This window comes from Rhincodon typus, chromosome 10, assembly GCF_021869965.1.
Source record: "Rhincodon typus isolate 14 chromosome 10, sRhiTyp1.1, whole genome shotgun sequence".
Lineage (NCBI taxonomy): Eukaryota > Metazoa > Chordata > Chondrichthyes > Orectolobiformes > Rhincodontidae > Rhincodon > Rhincodon typus.
Genome location: NC_063341.1, coordinates 14,809,696 through 14,828,302, shown reverse-complemented (window position 1 = coordinate 14,828,302; position 18,607 = coordinate 14,809,696). Strand labels below are relative to the sequence as shown.

At 39.7% G+C, this 18,607-nt stretch overlaps 1 protein-coding gene across 1 annotated transcript in view; it reads right to left on the bottom strand.

Annotated features, from left to right (window-relative positions):
- Positions 1-18,607, bottom strand: part of nos1apa (nitric oxide synthase 1 (neuronal) adaptor protein a) — a 321,058-nt gene that overhangs the window by 301,273 nt on the left and 1,178 nt on the right. The window lies entirely within an intron of this gene.

The window sequence follows — 18,607 nt, the reverse complement described above, 5'->3', positions numbered from 1 at the left end:
GAAATGTGAAGGTTGGTGCACGGATGCTTTTGTCTATTTGCAACTTCAGAGTCTGCTTTTTCAACAAGGGTATTAAAGTCTGATCCAAAATAGCTTTTAATGACTCAAAAACAAGGACACGCAGGTCCCTTTGGATAACAACAAGTTTCAACGTCTCACCATTTCAGCAAACCTGTCTGACTTTTCAACAAAGTGGATAACTTCATAATTATTCAGATTATATTTCATCTGCTATATTCTTATCCATTCATTAAGCCTGTTCAAGTCTGAAGTCTCCTTGTAGTCTCAATTCATATTCCCACTTGGTTCACTCATCAAATTCGGAAATACTTCCATTGGTCCCCACATCCCAATCACTATGAATATAAACTACTAAAACCTGTGGCCCAAGTACTGATCCTTGCAGTACCCCACTGGTAATGGCCTGCCTCTCTGATAATGATCCATTTATTCCTTTGGGTGTTAAAGAATTTTCAATTCATACAGACATAATGCCGCCAACCCCATCTGCTCTAATTCTGTTTACTAGCCTATTGTGTGGAGTCTCCCGAAAATCCAAATACATCACATCCATTGGTTCCACTTCAAATATGTCGCTAGTAAGACCCTCAAAAAAAAAAAGACTTCCAACAAGTTTGTCAAATATGATTTTCCTTTCATAAAAGGAATGTTGATTCTACCTTCATTTTTTTTTAAGTGCTCAGTTATCCCACTCTTTCAGATCCGGGGGTCGGTTAGGTCAGTTGGCTGGAGGGCTGGTTTACAAAGCAGAGAGATGTGACCAGCACAGGTTTAATTCCCACATTGGCCAAGTGAAGGCCTCACCTGTTCCAGCTCATCCCTCAACTGAGGCGTGGTAACCAATCAGGTTAACCTCACCACCAGTCGTCTCTTTCCAATGGAAGAAGAGCAGACTGTGCTATTTTATCTTACCTTTCCCAACATTTCCCTCCTATTGGATGCCAAACTAACTTCTTTTGAGTTATCCAATGTCCATCTACCCTCCATTCTCAAATACTGGCATTACAGTTTGCGAGAACCTTCCAGCATTCTGCAGAATTTTGAAAAATAAATCACCCATTGTCTATAGCCATATCCTTCAACACTCAAGAGTAGCTCATCTGGTCCAGGAGATTCATAAACTTTCACTCTAGTTAACTTTTCACATGTTTACTTTGTTGCTAATTGCTTTCAGGTCCTCAGTTTCAACAAGTTGCTTGGTTGTCTGGAAGAATTTCAGTATCCTTATTCTGTAAAGACAGAAAGTAAAAAGTGTCCTCTACACTGAAACACAGACTAGGCAACCGCTTTGTAGGACACCTGTATTCTGTCCACAAAAAATGACCTTGGACTTTCTGTTGCATGCCACATCAACACAGCATGTGTTCCCTGGTCCACATCTCTTCCTCAAGCTTGCTGCAGTGCTCCAGTGAAGCACAGAAGCTAGGAAAACAATCTCATTTTCCGCTTGGGGACCTGCAGCCTTCAGGACTCCATATGGAGTTCAAATTTTTAGGGCCTGAGCACCTTCTCCCTTGTCTGTTACCCACATCTACACACCAGGACTGGTCATCCCATTGTCAACCACTAATGGTCCCCATTAGCAGCTATTCATTCTCCCAGCCTGACCTTTACCCCGCCGTTCCTTTGCCCAACTGTGTTTCTCTCTGGGCTCTATCTCCACTTGTCAATTACTCCGGTCTCCTTCCCACACCCCACCTTCAGCTTTTATACCAACTTTTTCCTTTCTACACATGTTAACTCTGCTTTCTCTCCACAGATGCTGCCAGACCTGTCGAGCTTTTCCAACGATTTGTTTTTGTTTGTGACACAAAGTAATTGTTCAGCTTTTCCACCATTTCCCTATTCCCCCCTGTAAATTCCCCTGCCTCTGCTTGCAATGAGCCCAAATAATATTTTATCCCAGCAAATCTTTTCCTTTTTACATACCTAGAAAAGATTTTATGTTTCTCATTAGCTTGCTTTCATATTCTCTTGCCTTTCATGAGAAAAGAATCAATAATTTTCTTGATCACACATTGCTGGCTTCCAAATTGCTCCCATTCTCAGGCTTGCTACTCTTTCTGGATTCTTACAAGCTATTTCCTTTGACCTAATGAAGTGTCTAACCTCTTGTTAACTATTATCTTCTGCTATGCAGCTAAGAATTTTAAGCGAGATAGCCAAAAAAAGGGGCATAATCACCACTTCTCAAAGTGTCCAACTGCATCAGTACAAGAGATGGTACCAAACTGGTTTCTAAAAAATAAATGCCCCTCAGTTTTACACAGCACACAATGACCTAGTGGTACTAGCGTGAGACTATTAATCCAGAGACCCAGGTAATGGTTCTAGGGACCCCGGTTCAAATCCTGCCAAGGCAGATGGTAGAATTCGAATTCATTAAAAACCTGGAATTAAAAGTCTAATAATGACTATGAAGCTGTTGCTGATTATCAGGCAAAATCCCATCTGGTTCACTAATTCCCTTTAAGGATGGAAACTGCCATCTCTACCTGACTCCAGACCCAAGCAACACGGTTGAGTCTCAACTGCCTTCTGGGCAATTAGGGATGGGCAATAAGTGTTGGCCTGGCCAGTGATACCCTCATCCCATGAAGGAATGACAAACAAAAAGCTGTTGATCATTAAACATTGGATTGGAGTCACAGAATTGTACAGCATGGGAACAAACCCTTCAGTCCAATGCATCCATGCTGACCAGATACCCTAAATTAATTTAATCCAGTTTGCCTGCATTTGTCCCATATCCCTCTATATCCTTCCTATTCATATACCCATCCAGAGGCCTTTTCAACGTTGTAATTGTACTAGCCTCCACCACTTCCTCTGGCAGCTCATTCCATACACACTCCACTATCTGGTGTGAAAAAGTTGCCCCTCAAGTCCCTTTCAAATCTTTCCCCTCTCACCATAAACCTATGCCCTCTAGTTTTGGACTCCCTTACCCTGGGGAAAAGACCTTGGCCATTCACCCTATCCATGCCGTTCATGATTTTATAAACTTCTACAAGGTCACCCTTCAGCTTGCGACACTCCAGGGAGAAGAGCCCCAGCCTGTTCAGCTCCTCCCTATAACTCTCCAACCCCGGCAACATTCTTGAACCCTTTCAAGTTTCACTACATCTTTCCTGTAGCAAGGAGACCGGAATTGAACACAGTATTCCAAAAATTGGCCTGGTTTTCCTTTTTTGAATGTGTAACTTTTGTGATGATGGCTTGGCATGAGCAGTTATTGCTCTTTAATTTCTTCTAATAAAAAAAAGTGGTTTGTATCCGACCCATCAAACTATTCTTGGATTTCCTGACAAGCCATTTCACTAGAATTACATTTGATATGAAACGGCAGTAAACTGCAGGCAATCTGTTTCTTTTCTTCCTGCAACTGCTGTCGCTTCAGTTTTCTATGTCCCATCTCACTGCGCAGCAGAGGATGCCTTACTGATGCTGTAGCTATCCCACCATAACATCCCAATGTTGGCCTTCAAAAGAAACATTTAATGAATCCAAATGCCTAGTATTAAGGGCATCATGGCCAGGTTGAGTCAAAGGGCCTGTTTCTGTGATGTAGACTTCTATGACTCCATTAGGGGGGCATCCTTTTGGGGTAGAAATCCCAGCTCCTGCAGCAACCTGACTATCAGGGGGCCAGCAGCTCTTCAGGCTCAGCAGCACCACTAGGAGCGATGGCAACTGTTAGAATTGCAGCGATTTTCAGCATGTAACGAGAGTCAGTCAAAAAGGCCATCTGGAAGGTGGGAGGAATGGCAAAGGTGGGGTAGTTGTGAGGGCACCAAGGGCTATCCTTGAAGCTAGGAGAGCCACAGAGTCACCAATCGGGTGGGGTCCCCTGCCTCATCCAGCTTTTGCAGGTCAACAGTCCCTTGTGGTATGGGGATTCTCCCACCGCTGTAAGATGACCAGTGTCGTGGCATAAGGCCCTTAGCTGGCCTCAGTAGCTGTTTCAGCAGCATAGGGGCAATGTTATGGATTAGATGTCATGCTACTGAATTGTGAAATCAGAGACACCGAGAGACACTAATAGCTCATGTACTGAGCAATCCGATACTTAGCTGCCAGGCACATGGCTAATGCTGTCTGAAAGGATATTTCAGCAGGGATATATTCTGGCTCATTACCAGTGTCATGCTGCCTGTGACAGAGCAGCTGGATCCTCTTCTCATCCACGAGCTCCATCATTGGACACATTTGACTTAGCCTTGCAGTACTTAGCCTGCAAAAGACCATGCAGATACACAGTATTGAGACACATTTACTGGTCTGTCAGGGGGGAGCCATTTTAGGAACCATCACTGTGGTCTGCCGTTGGCTTGGAGCAGCTAGCACAGAGGATTAGTTTAAAATAGAAGCACGGTTGTGTCCTGGAATATAGTCATTAACCTACAGGAGGCTCTGTTTCAGCAGATAGTGGAATAGAACCACTTGTGCTTCAGGAAAGCTGAATGATGGAGTAGAGGCAGGTCACTAACAATGCCTTCGGCTCTGGAGGATCTTGTGGAGAGGAAAAAAAGATGTTGACCAGAGAGACAGGAAATTCAGCTCATTAGCCTGTCTGCCCATTCAATTGGATGCAAAACACCCTAAGGAGTCATTTGGAGACGAGAAACAAGTATTTGGTGTTCTGACCAACAATAAGTTGATTTTTATTGACAAAAAGCAATAATGGCCTCCTTGCTGGGGGTGGGATCTGGCAGTGTACGGTTTACCTGTTACACTTAAGATAACATTGGCAACACTTTTAAAAAAATTGATCCTGCAGTGGTCCTGAAGTGCAGTGGGGCATTTGCAAGAGACAGAGAAAAAGAAAAAAGTCAAATATAAACACCATGCCTTTCTTTGTGAAAGATATATAAACCTGCAATAATATTTTGGTTAACTGCTACTGTCAAATTAATAGAAACAAAAAAAGATTTGATCTACAGCATTAACAAAGTATAGAACTGGTTTTCTAAACAATAGCAATAAAAAAAATGGTCTTGGCAGTTCTGCACTGTCCTGGAATTAGATTTTAATCAGTCCTGCATATCTTCACCGAATACCAAGCCTGAAAACCTGGATGACTTCTCAACTTAAGGTAGTTACTCCTTTCCTTTCAGTAATAGCTGCAGAACTGGCTTTTCTGCAGCTTGCTATTGAGGACAGCATTACAAAGCAGAACTGAGTGAGAGTATCCATAGGTTACAATTCATTATACGTTTACAATAGAGCAATACAAAATATTAGCACACTGTTCCTGGCTTACCACAGTAAATATCTAGTTTCAACATTCATTCTATTGCTCACGTTGCTGGTGTATGGAAAATTAAATTGCCTTTAAACAAAGCTATTTCACCTTGTGACAACTGTGACCTGCATACCGCCATTCCAGTTTCCTAACAAATTCAGGGTATCTAAACACACCAACTTATAAAAAAAGACAACACAATTTGGATGAAATTACTTTTCTTCCATAATAAATTGGATAACTGTTGCAAAAAAAAAAAAAGTTGTTTTCTTAAATTTCAAAACCATGCTTTACTGCAATATCACAAAAGGATCTGTTGTATTGATTAACAGATTTTCAATTCTTTGGGTTAAAGAGAAAAACACAGGCAGCTCTCAGGTAGGTACTGTATTTCCAGTCCACGAAGGAACACAGGCACCTCTGCCCATTAGGAGGAAGAATGAGAAACTTGGTCTTACAGCTGAAGAAGCACCACCGCATTAAAGCCAGGGGAAGGTGAAGGAGATAGGCTTCCATGAGCTATCACAGCCAGAATGGGGAGTTAATTCTATATCACACTCTCGCCAACTGAGTTAACCTGAACCCAGCCAGGCCCCAACACTTTTGAACACAGGTGACCAGGGTCTGTGTGCTGATTCCTCAATATTGAGCAAATTGCAATGCAAAACAAAAAAAAACAAACAAACATTCTTTTACAGATGCAAATTTAGTGGTCTAAGCAGTTTGGAGGATGGGGATAGAGAAATCAGATTTGGTTTATGTCGATGGTTTGAGGTCTATTCATACTATGCTGTTATATTTGGGTCAATACATGAAGAATACCTGCAGTTAGGCTTGTGCGAATTTGCTAAACTCGCAGTGGGATAGATTAACACCTTCTGCACTTCTGTTGTAAAAAGAAACAAGAGAAATTGTTGGAGAAACTCAGCAGGTCTAGTGGCATCTGTAAAGAAAGCACAGTTAACATTTCAAGTCCAGGACACTTCTTTGGAACTGTTCCGAACAAGAGACACTGGGCTCAAAGCGTTCACTCTGCTTTGTCTCCACAGATGCTGCCAGGTTCCTCCAGCTTTTTTTGTTTTTGTTTCCACTCTCTAGCATCCTCAGTTCTTCATTTTATCTCAACATAAAAAGCTTTTTTTTGGTAACATCACATACTAAGAATATTAATGCAAGATTTGCAGAATGCTTTCAAATAACAGAAGCCAGAGTATGAAAGAAGACACAAGGAGGTAGATTTGTTAACTAAGAGGCTTAACTGCTACATAACCCAGCAACAACTTTACTTCTGCGATAGCTCGAGCTAACAGAGATCATCAGACACAGCTCATGTCACAAACCCAGCAAATACCAATGTTTTTAAAAGACCAAATCCTTTCCACAGTAATGCAAGCATCAAAGTCAGAACTTGACCATTTAACAGAATATTTTTAGCCTTATTCATTGTATAAGTGTTTGATACATTCCACACCAGTAATCCAAGTTTTTTTTTAAAAATATAAATTTGAATTCTGAACGACCAGAGCATAAACTAACTCCACCAGTAAATCCAAAGTCCTTTATTTCAAATTGCACTTGCTTGTCTTCCGATCCCTCCAGCAACAAATAATTCATTTTGGAACAGCTATAAATGTTACAGTATTTTGAAATCAGTCTGCACTCCCAACGCTTTGAGCAATATATGCACAATTTGAAAATTTTGCTTTTTGAAAAATTAGCTGTTAAATTTTTCATGCATTTGCCATCCACTAATTTAAACAGAAAAGCTAACTCATTTTAAAAAGAGATTACCATTTTTCATTTTAAAGAAAAGCAAGGAAATCTCACACCAAAGCATTAAAACATTTTAACACGCCTCGAGAGACACACGGGGAAAAAAAAACAAACAGATATAGTCATATCATTTTATGACCAATAAACGGTCATGTATTGAAAATAATAGATGCAGAATAAGAGAGGATGGGAGAAAGAGAGAGTTCAAGATATTTAATTATACACTCATGGGTTAGGACATTGATGTCCAACATTTATTGCCCATCCCTAATGCCCCAGAGAAATGACAATGTCCTGTCTTCTTGAACTGCTGCAGTCCTGGGGTGAATGCACACCCACACAGCTGTTTGGTAAGGATTTCCAGGATTTTAACCTAGCAACAATGCGAGAACAGCAATATAAATCTAAGTCAAGATGATATGTGTCTTAGAGGGGAACATGGAGATGTTCCTATGTATTTGCTGCCCTCATCCTTCTAGATAGTGGAGATGACAAGCTGGGATGGTGATAACAGAGGAACCTTAATGAGTTACTGCAGACAATACACACTGCTACCATTGTCAATGATGATGGTGGTAGATGGGCTGCCAATCAAGTGGGCTGTTTTGTCCCAGATGGTGTCAAGTTCCTTGAGGTTTTTGGAGCTGCACTCATCTAGATAAGTGGAGGTTATTCCATCACATTTGTGACATACGCCTTGTATATTGTAGAGATAAATCAAATTGAGAAGTTTTGGTCCCCTTACCGGATTTTCTGGCAATGGAGGTAGTGCGAAAAAGGTCTACCAGACCGATTCCTGGGATGGCAGATGGATGTATGAAGGAAGATTGGATTAGTTACGACAATATTCACCGGTGTTTGTGCTGGTGGGGTGGAGGCAGCAGGAAGGGGGAAGATTCCATAGAAACCTATAAAATTCTCAAGCCTACACAAGGTAAATGCTGGAAGGATGCTCCACTGATCGGGGTCATAATTTAAAAAAGGATATGTGGTAAGCTATTTAGGACTGAAGGAGGAGCAACGTCTTCACCCAGAAAGTGGAAAGCCTGTGAAATTCTGCCACAGAAAGCAGCTGAGACCAAAACATTGAACGCTTCTGTCTCCACGAAAAAGTTAAATACAGATTTTAAGGTCTAAAGGGAGCAAAGGGTGTGCGGAGAAAGCAAGAACAGGGTACTGAGCTGGATAGTCAGCCATAAAAAAGGGCCAAACAGGCTACTCCTGCTCCAATTTTCTAATGTTTCTGTGGCAGGCTTTGGAAAGACAGGAGGAAAGTTACTTGACGCAAAATTCCCAACCTCTAACTAGGTCTTGTGGATACAGCATTTATAAGAGTAGTCTAGTTCAGTTTCTGGTCAATGGTAATCCCCAGGAGGTCGCTAGTCAGGGATTCAGTGATGCTAATGCCACTGAGAGTCAACAGGTCATGGTCAGATTCTCTGAGATTTTCATTGTGTGGTGCAAATCTTATTTGCCATTTACCACAAGCCAGAATGTTATCCATATGTTCTAACCATCTACAAGCAAACTCCAGTGCTTAACACATGGCTAGATTAATTCCATTCTTTTGTGAATAACTTTTTTTCTATTTATGTATTAAAAATTGGGAGGGTATGAGAAATATGCAAAAACTCAAACATGTTTTATAACTTTGCTTTAAGATTTTAAACTTCTCCCCGCCCCCGACAAGTCACCACTAAGTTTGTACAGTGCCCAAGAACAATTTTATCATTTAATTTCATTAAATACATTAGAATAAAAATTATAAATACAGGAGAAAAAAGTGTTAAGAAACCAAAAAATCCACAGCTCCTTAAAGGCCTTCATGAATCTGTGGAACTCACGGTTACGTGCAGCTAAGGAGGTCAAGTCATCGAGTGTATTTAAGACAGAGATAGATAGGTTCTTGATTAGTTACAAGGCAAATGCAAAAGAATGCGGTTGAGAAACACATCAGCCACGATTGAATGACAGAGCAGACTTGATGGGTCTAAATGGCCTAAAATTCTGCTCCTGTATCTCGTGGTCTTACTTAGCAGCCATGATCTACCTCAAAATCCAGTAGTCTTAAGACAATGAAATAGTGGATTCCTGTGTTAGTAGGCAAGTGAGAAACTTCCCAAACATAATGGGAGGCAAAGATACTTCTGGTCTTATATCAAGACACACTGCCTCCTATTTATCAATTTGTAATACTGGCCCCTACAATGTCCCAGAACTATCGTTCTGGAAGGCTTTTAACATTCCCTTTCGTCACTGTGACTTTTGTACAAAGGCTTCAAACTGTTGTAAGGAAATCAATAGCAATCCAAGTAAGTCATTCCCATGACCTTTGGCTCAAATCGGATTTGCAACCATCAGGATTTTTAAACAAAAAAAAAAAAACTCTCCAAAAACTACTTTTTCCAAGGCTTTTATTAGATCTTCACCATTTATCAAAGAACTGCTGGCAAGAAATACAAAATTAGTCACGATGCCATGAGTTCATTTAAAAGGTATGTCCTAGTCAAGATGCCTTTTCAAGCAGATTAGATATTGAAATATTCCAAAGTTCAAATTAATTGAAATTGAAACAACTTCACTCAACTCTCGTCTCTCGATCTATTTTGAGTCACAATAATGCTGAGCACTCAATTTGGTTGTAAATCAATTTAAGTGGAATGTCTTAAATCTTTATGATTTTTATCCGACCTTCTCTATCAGTTGATGGACTATTTTGCAATCTACGCACCTCACCAGCACTTTCCAATTTTTAAAAGAAAGAAGCAAACACTGTCAAATCGGTAAGTGTACACAAAACACACAACACTTAAATTTTCCTGCGTGTTGGTCTCAAATCTTCATCCTGTTGCACGGAAATATAGAATCTAAAAATATTTTTCAGAAACATACAATAATAAATTCTAATAAACTCGAATTTTATGCATGAAACCCAAAGCACGCAAACATAGGAGAAAGAATCCAATATATATTGGTGAATATGATTAAAGGAAAAAACCTGTGGTGTTTTATGCACTGCTTAGTAAGTGCAGGATACACTATGCAAAAAGATGGATCATCCAAGGCGCTGTAACTGGCCATTCTGTACCTGATACTAAGCATCATTTTTGGCTACTATAAAATGACTGATGATCCTAAAAATGGGGATGTTTAAAGTAGTGGAAACCATTCCAAAATCTCAAGAAAACACAAGACCATTCCACGGTCTGTTCAGCCTGTCACCCCACTCACTATGGTTCACAGTGTTGCAGAAATAAGTAGGCATAATTGAAGATGGTGTCAGTGTTACCACATCTTCCCAACACTCTTTGTTGGTACTTGTATGATTTCTGTCCTCTTTGTAAAGATCACAGAAATAGCCCTGAGTAAATGATCAATTGTGGGCTGGAGGGCCCGTTCTTACGCTGTGCTGTTCTATGTTCAAACTGAAGGCATACTGAACAAGGTCCACTTCCATAAAACATTTCAATTGCTCTCACATTCTGCACCACAGCCTATTGTAAGATAGCTTGTCCAAGAAGAAACTGCTTCAGATAGTTATGTATAAAATGGATTGATATCTATTTGCTTCTAATGTGATTTTAAGTTGTTAAAAAAATGGAACAAAATGAAAAAGTGAAATCATCTCATTGGACAGTGACACTTTGCATTCTTCTTCACGGGTTGTGGGTGTTGCTAGCAAGACCAGGAATTATTTCCAATTCCCCTTGCACTCAGTCGCTTGTTAGATCATTTCAGAGTATAGTTAAGAGTCAGCCAACTGTGAATCTGGAGTCATGTGGATTTTCACAACTAATCGATGATAATTTCAGTCACCATTATGGAGGCTTGCTTTCAGTCCCATATTTTATTAATGGAATTTAAATTCCACCACAGCATTAGCCTGAGCCTCTAGGTCACTAGTCCAGTAACATTACAACTCTGCTGCTGTCGCCCGATTACAGAGAAAATTCAGAGACACCTCACAATAAAATTTACCAACCAAGTAGATGATAGGATACGTAAACAAATCTATTCATCATTAGCCAAACATTTTTTTTTTTAAAAAAAATCTCAGATGTTACATTACAAAATAAAACTGATTTGGGCACAACGACTATACAAGTTAAGTTAAAGCTCTCTGTGTAATGTAGGTTATGTTTTCTCTTCCAGTGAATTTTCTATATCCTACTCTGTACCAAATTTGGGAATATTTCCCATTATGCAACAGTTTACTTCTCTTGTTTTGCATCTACGTTGACATTAAGGAAGATGCATCCCAAACCTCCAATTATGTTCTCCAGTGCCCAATGTTACAGACATGCATAATTGCCCTGTCACCAGTAACTACTTCTTTAATGTGGTGTCCAACCCTTCCTTTCAATTTAAAAAATGTTCTACATCATGACAACCCATTCTTAAATCATATTGTTGGCCAAGATTGTTCAAAAGGATTTCAACAGATCACCAGCAGAATCAGTAACTGCAATGTGCCAGAGGGAAAAATAGTGATGAGAATGCTTAGTGACAGGATGGCTATATACTAACATGTTAAATTATGTCAAAAAAGATAATTTGATCATATTCTACATTTCCAAGGCCATAGAAATGTTTACTTATTGCTCCCACACCCTCAGAAACAGAGGGGTTTCTGGTCCGTACAAACATTTACACAAAGCCTATTTATCCAGGGCCAGGTTTTAACTACATATCATCACATGCTTAAAAGCTGGGCTCATGAGTGAAAATCTTAATGACAGGGCCCGTAAATTATCTTCTAGACAAGAGAGAAGAAATGAGAAGCAATAATGGTATCATTAGGAATTGAATCAGAGTACAGAAGAGGCCTTTTGACCCATGGAGTCTGTACTGCCAAAAATATATGACTACCTACACTAGTCCCACTTCTCTATACTCTATTCCCATGTCAACTACCCTCCTAGGCAGTGCATTCTTGAACCCCACCACCCTCTGGGTGAAAACACTCTTCTCCCTCAAATCCTCTCCAAACCTCCTGCCTTTCCACTTTAAAGTGATGCCCTCTGTTTTGACCCTTTGACCAAGGGAAACAGCAGCTTTCTATTCCCCCTGTCCATGCCCCTCAATCAGGTCCCCCCAATCCTTCCACTGCCTTCTCAGCTCCAAATACCAATAACGGATTCTATCAGCTTGGATTACAAACCAGAAGAGTTTTTTTGGCACTTGGAAATTTTATGTGGATCAGCTGCTAGATTAAACAGCCAACAGTAATCCACTATTGTGAACTCTTTTAAGTTGTCAAATACATCATTATATCATTGACCTTCTGTTACCAATGATGCAGAAAATACCACACAGTACAATAATCCCAACATACTAGACGAACACAAGAACAGACAAGGCGCTATGGAACCAGAAAAAGGAACAAAAGTAGTACAGCAGTGTTCAGGAAAGCATAATCAAATCTATGGTTTTTTGCAAATTGCTTTGTGATGAACTCTGGCCTGCAATCATCACAAAGGAAAATTGGTTATTTAAAATACTTGTGGCATCTTTAATTAGTTTTAAGAACATTTGAAATGAATCTTAAAAGTTTGCATCAATTATAACTTTTTTGAATAATATTAATAACTGGTGGTCCACATGGCCGGCTGACCCTCAACCTGGAAGCAGTACCAATAGGAAGGAAGTTACCATACAAAAGGTATGGCTGGAATTCTAAGAAGAGTCGCAGACAAAGAAGAGCTACAGCAGGGAAAAACAAAGGCAAAACAAGAAGTTGTGGGTAATGCAGTTAGAAAGGACATTGTTGTGACTGTAAGGAGGTTAGTCAGGTGGACCTCATAGAATGAGCTCTCTGATTGGACCAGATTAACAGCCCAATCAGGGAGCTCTGGCTGACAGATTATAAACAGGAGCGTCAGATATCCTGTTCACTCAGAGCTGACTCTAAGGGAGCTGGAGCACCGTCAAGGACTTTGCACGTGTAAATAATGGGTGACTTGGTGACAGGACACCAGCCTCTGGAGAATCAGTTCAGGCATAAATCTGAGTTCAGGGTTATGCATAGATTTTACGTTGAAATTGTATGGCTATGCTTCAGTTTTGCCGAAGCAGACCAGATTATCTAAGAAGTCTGTGGGAAAACTGTGTCACCAAGACTATCATGAACCATGCTAAGGAGGTTCTGTAGGATTGCGCTTGTTAATTCAGATTTAGTTTACGTGGATTTTGATTTGTGTTAAAGCAAAGGGCTACAAATACGTGCAATTTTGTTGGTAATTTCTTAATTTGTGGGTCATTCAATAAATTTGGTTATTTTTAGTTTCTGGTTCCCTACAGAGATCATAACAGTTGTTCATTTAGCACAGTGAGTTCAGCATTGTCCAAACTCTTGAGTGGGTGTAGGCGTATTTGTTGAAACAACATGGAAAAGGTCACTTATGATTCAAATGTCTTCACCAGGCAGGTCTATGAACAAGCACCAAAATCCAATGAAAACTCTTTAATGTTCCACTAAAGATTTCCCCATTTATTGGAAAAAACATTTATCATTCCAAGTATGGAAAGATTTGCAGCTGTCGGCAACACTTTGCATGATGTCCTGCGGATAATTACTAAAAAAAAACACCTATACACTGAAATTCAATAATCTCCAAGAACCAAGTGACTAAATAACTACATGCTTAAAAAAAAAAATCAGGCAAGGCAGCTTCTAAAAATCTGGTTTTCAGAAAATTAGATTTGAAACACTACTTGTACAGTCCATCCCCCAAACTTCAAAATGTCTAGAATGGATTAAGTGCCATTTAGTTTCCTGATCTGCACTGTTTCTGTACTGCCACTGTATTTGATCTGCTACACTCTAATACCACACTTTTTTCTACTGTTCCCACTGAAGTGATGTCCTTTGCCAGCTATTTGCAGCATTTTAAAAATTTCTCAGGTGAAGAGATTCACAAAAAATAATAAACAAACATATAGCAATTTTAAAAATATCACTCATTATTAAATCCCAGTGCTCCAAACAGCATTGGCCACATCCAATTCTCCAAGCCGGTGAAATTTAATATTATACAACTAACTGGAGGAATTTAGGTGTTCAACGACACAAAGGAAAAAAAAACTACACCAAGGCTTCAAGGGCTGGACAATGGAATTCATGGGCTGCATCAGATACCCTCCATTCCTTAAAAAAAAAACCAAAGTATTTCTCATTGTTTACCTCATTTTTGAGTATCTCTGGCTTAAAGTGGCTCAATCATTGTCCATTTCATGCAAGTGGCCTAGTCTGTCACCACCAGTCAATGTCCCCACATATGGTGAAGTTTACAAATGGACAATTACTACAATTTGACTTAAAAACCTGAATGCATCAAAAATAAAAACTGCTGAAACAGCAATAGGTATGTTGTTATAAGTTCTAAGCTGTGGCCTTTGGTGCAACAATTAGCAGAAGCAGATCAATGTATTAAGGTTTAAGGGAGCAATAATATGTATTCCTGAAAAGCAAAGAATATAAATGAACAACAGAAACAGAAAATCATTTTTACTATCCATCAAGAGGGAGGGAAGAAAGATGAGCGGAGATTTGAGCATCCACACTGGCATGGACTGGTCAGGCTGAATGGCATTTTTGAGCGATATATCCAAAGCAGGAAGGATCAAATGGTGCCTCTGCACCTCATACTTTCAAATAAGCATTTGTGACCTTGATCAGATCATCCACTGGCTCTCAACACCACGAGGCCACCATCTCCAACTTGTCCACTTTTCCAAAACTAACTTTGTGGCTTTAAACCACAGTAAACCAAGCATGTTGCACTCCAAGTTCTCATCGTGGTTATACAAATTTTGCTTCAAGCAGCTGCTCATTGGATCATTGAGAATATCCCTACATTGTTTACAAATCTTAATGTATGGCAATAAGCTATTTTATGCCAATCAATGCCAAATAGTTTCAGACATGTGCATACAACAACGTAGATCTGTGCTTCTAAAGGAATGCTCAGGCAGGTAGCCGCAGACATTTAGCTTACTGAATTAATAAACATCAGGTTTAAGATTTAGGAGAGACGAGCTGTGGACTGGAACAGATTGCATCAAGCAAAACATGATAAAATATTGCAAGATTTTTGGTCCAGAAAATATGACAGAATATGAACAAAGGGAACTTTGTATCCAACAGCAGAAAGCTGACAATCTGATTTCAGCTAACGTCAAAAGAAAAGAGCATTTTTCCTATTTCTGTAACGATAGTCAGTTTAAAAAAAGAGACACAGTCAAGAATGTAAACAAACAAATATTACTGGACAGAAGTAGATTAACTGAACAGATTGTGAGCTGCTTGACATGAATGCATTTTATTTAATTCCAGTTCAGTTCCAAGGTCTTCTGTGCTTACATTGCAACCAAGATAGTCTGTGACCACTGTGACTTTGCATAGTTCAAAGTCACACATCAGTGCAATTGCAGTTTCAAACTTACACTGGGCTGCCAATTTCAAACCTTAAACTCCTGGGCCGGATAAGGGATTTTCAATCCTCTTGTAACAACTGTAATGTACGTTTTTACTTTGTTAATTGTGCCAGTTGAACAGGATACATTCTGTTATACATACATCAAACAGGAGGGAGCGTGGGAAGCACTTTCATACAACTCCTTATCTCCTAACCAGTCATGTTTAACAAATGTTTCCTTGACCAATTAGAATCAATATCAGACAGTATTCGATTGCTGCACTGCAAACAGAATACTCGATGATCCTGGGTGTTGCCTGGGGCGGGGGGTGGAGTTGGGGGTGTTGAATGACTATAACTGATGTTAATGCCAACCTTGATGAGCTGCTGGGGTCCACCGTACCCAACACAACTCAAGGTGTTAAAGAGAAATCGAGAGGAAAATGAAGAATGAGAAGTGAGGAACTTCACTGAGATGGAATTCCCTGCTTGAAGTTTTGAATATTTGGTAACTGCCCGTTACGGTTGGTCAGCATATTTGGCCCTTTCAACAGGGGAGGAGGAGAAATGGTGAGGGAGGGAGGGAGGGTCATGATTCCAAGACAGTACAAATAACAGCAGCTAGTGCTATCTTGATTTCAATGTCCTTCAGGTGACAGAGCTACATTGATCACTAAAACCTCTTCTCACCACAAAGTTCAGTGGCATCACTAAACCAATGATAATAGGCAATCTCACACACACACACACACACACACACACACACACACAGAATAAATTAACTTCAAAATTCATCATTAATTGGAGGTTTTTTGGCTTAAAATGAATGTTATTAAAACGGTAGAATTTTCTAGCTAAAACAATTCCAAGCTCCTGGATCAGATTTATATGGTTCCTCATTCAGTAGGGCACTCACAGTAAATGTGGGCATGAGGTAGAAAATACACCACTGAATGTGAATGGAGGCATACAGACTAGGCACTCTGCAGGATATTTGCGTCATAAGCCTTACTTCTATTACCTCAGGATTAAGGGAATGGGAGGGGAAAAAAGCCAGTATCTTCAAAAGGTTGGTGATTTCAGTTGGAAACAACAAACGTATGTAGGTGTAACTGGGAAAATAGATGGGCAAGATTCTAAACTCCTTATCACTTTGCTGAAAATGTCTATGATCATAAATGGAGGTCATGTGGCTGCTTAATACTTGACCGAGGTACAAGGAGAGCAAGTTGCAACATGAACAAAAGCATACATCTAAAAATGTACCGATCTACAGTTATGCTAAAATATATTAGCACATTCATCAGCACACCTGGAAGACAGGAAATATTGTCAATTATCACAATCTGATCACACTAGTACGAGAAACATTAGGTTCAAGATATTAGTTTATAAATACAAGATAGCAAGCAAAAGTATCTGGTAGGACTAACTTTTCCACTTACAAACAAAAAGTAATGGCCTTAAAAGGACACAAAAGAAAGCCAACTTGAGTTATTCAGCATCAATTACTCAGGGGTTAACAGATTCAAACTTAGATTGAACACAATATTCAAAAACAAAGTTATTATTATGCTAACTGTTAGCTTGGCACAACAATAGCACACACTAAACCAGGAAGACAGCAGATTGTGTTGTGAGATGGGAGCATATAATCTAAACTGACTCTACACTGTCAACAAGAACAACAAGAGACATACATTTTAAATAGTGACTTTCAAAATCTCAAAGTTTCAGTTAAATGCTTTTGAAATGTTGTCATAAGTGTAGGAACTAAGTTACGTACAACAAAGTCCCACCTACAACAATGACAAAATGGCCTGGTACTCTGTTCTAGTGGCATTCACTGAAGGATAAATGTTGACCAGGATGCTAGGGAGAAGCTCCCTAGTTTTTCCTTCAAATCATGCCATTTAATCACTATTTAAGAGAAGAAGACAGAGGCTCAGTTTAATGCCTTATCTAAAGGGTAACAGCTCTATCAGTGCTGCCCTGGATTAGGCACTCAATTCTCTGGACTGGGACCTGAACTGAAGACCGCTGCCTCGGACCCCAGTGCTGTACTAATCAAACCAAAACTCTCACTTTATTGTCGAGGACCGATTCCCCGTCTGCCCTCGGGGGTGGAGAGGGTAAATCACGTCGTACAACTAGAAGGAGCAGGGAAGTTCTCCTGCTGTGCTGATCAATATGTATCCCCAACCAACATCACCAAAAATAGACTGCCTGATCATTTACCTCACTGTTGTTTGTGTAACCTTACAGCATTCAAATAGGCTGCTAACTTATTGCACAATTGTACAGACGTGAAACAACATTCTAAAAGTAATTCATGGTTTGGAGATGTCCTGAGGCTGTGCAGTTTTTCTTTTTACAGATTCAAGATTCTTTTTCCTTCTTGAATAGCTATACTTTCCTCAAATAACAAAAAAGGAAGGTCAGTAAAAGTTTATCCGTCAGCTCAGTAAGGCTAGCAATCATCTCGAAAACTTGATTGAACCATTCCTAAACTCATCTATTTCACGTGGGCCATAGCTGTTCGTTCAACAATCCATTTTCCTTAACTGCACTTGTACTGCCGAAGGTTTTCAACCATTCTTGTAAATAAGACTAGTTTTATATCAGACTATAAACTGTAACGGCTTAGGGTGTTTTCAGAACTTAAAGGGATGCTTACATAATTGCAAGGTGCTGTTTGGGTAGTCAGGTGGATTATGTTGGTGGTACAGATCAGAGTTTAAATGAAGTAATCTTGAACATGTCCACCAAGACCTTCTGCTCTTGTACACTTCTGAAAATAAAACTATACCCAGACAACAAATAATGAGATAAAGCTTTACACAGATTGAAGCCTCATTAAATAGGCAGAAATTATTTGCTATAAAATCTTAACAAAATATCCTCTAGGTTAGAGGGGTATTCCTTAATTTGAGCATTACATATTGTTACTGAGGTTCAGGTGTCTAGAATGAACTCGTGGTACACTATATCGAGATATCCCAGACTATTGGGAATTCCTGCTGCTAGATATTTAGCAGAAACTGAAAGGCCAGACTTTCACATCATGCTGACGACACTCCGAAGACATGTACCTTCACAGCTCGTTCATAATTCTCAACTTGTAAAGTTGTACCAGTCACTCAAAGCAGTA